Genomic DNA, 1,481 nt, shown 5'->3' with positions numbered 1-1,481 from the left:
CATCCCTTGAGAGCCTGGTTGCAAAGATTCACGAGGACGGGAGAATCGCAGAGAGAGCTCTTGATCTTCCATTGTACTCAACTTACAGGGACGACCCATATCTGAAACCCTCTATCAAGGATGGTGGTCATTTTTGAAATTTTCAAAGTACATCTTGCCGACGTTGTTGGCTAGAACGGTAATTGGAGTTGTTGCTTCCTCTTATTTGAAAAGGAAATTCTTTCCTTTTGAATGAGATTCTATGCAGTCCCATGAACACAAATGGGTATGATGTTCTGTGGGAAGACAAAAGTCATTCTATATTGTTTATTACGACTCATTTATAAGAAGCAATGAAGAAAGATAATCATTGAAGGGTCTTGTTTCGTGGTTGTTTATTCAGAGAGCTGAAGTGTATTTTTTCCGTAATAAAATATGAAACTTCATACAACTGAAAGTTCATAAGATAGGACCGGAAGAGAATTGTTTTTGAGTTCCTCATACTCATTATGGTTAGAATTGTTTTGTTTTTTTTGTTTTTTATTTTTTGGGGAGATCATTATGGTTAGCATTGAATAAATAAGATATTTACTATCAATATCTCAAATCAATGGAATGGTGGGTTCTATTTATTGTCAAGATAAGTTATATTTTGAATCTCTTTTATTGGTATCACTTATAAGTAATAGTAAATTTGGGCTGCTAATCAATACTGAGAATCTTGCCCCTATTAATTTGTATTGCTTATAAGTAATATTGCATTTATAATTTATCGATGTGATAGGTACCATTTGTTTCTGTGTGTGTGTATATGTCTCAGAAAACCTGAGCGTGTGGAGGGGCATAAATTGTTGATTGCGTGTCTATTGATCTAGTAGCAAGTACCACTATGAGTAGAAGATAGTTTGAACTTGAAAGTATGGTAAGGGGTAGCCGTAGCTTAATCAGTTAAAGAGCACGTCTCATGAAGTGAAAGTAATTAGTTCGAATTCTTTCTTCTATTTTTTTCTATTTGTGCAGACATGTCCAAAAAAAAAAAAAAAAAACATGAAATAACCGGTCCGAAGATCTTGAAAGTATGTACTTTTCAAAATAATGCATTTATTTATTTATTTTTTAATTTCAAAATAATGCCTTGCTTACGAGAGTTGGGGAATGTTGAAGATACGAAGAAATTGGATAAAGTGAATATATGCTATTCTAGTTGTAATAAAGACGTTGGAATGGGACCACCAAGGTGGTAGTCGAGATGGTAAAGCAGCCGGGTAAATCCCCCCCTCCAGGGGCACGAGTTCGAACCCGCTTGCGGTAGTAGTGCGTGCTCAACTCTGGGCTTTACCAACTCGCACCTTTGTGGGGCTGTGGTGACGGGCTCGCCGCTTAGGCAGTAGCTATGGCTCAAACCGAACATTCCATGGCGAGGGGGGGCCCCTATGGTCACGCCCAGGGGGGGAAATCTACACTGGTCGCCCCTCCCCCCTCTTTTAATTAAAAAAAAAAAA

The sequence above is a fragment of the Corylus avellana genome, chromosome ca2 (genome assembly GCF_901000735.1).
Source record: "Corylus avellana chromosome ca2, CavTom2PMs-1.0".
NCBI classification, from domain to species: Eukaryota; Viridiplantae; Streptophyta; class Magnoliopsida; order Fagales; family Betulaceae; genus Corylus; species Corylus avellana.
This window is presented reverse-complemented; position numbering follows the sequence as displayed.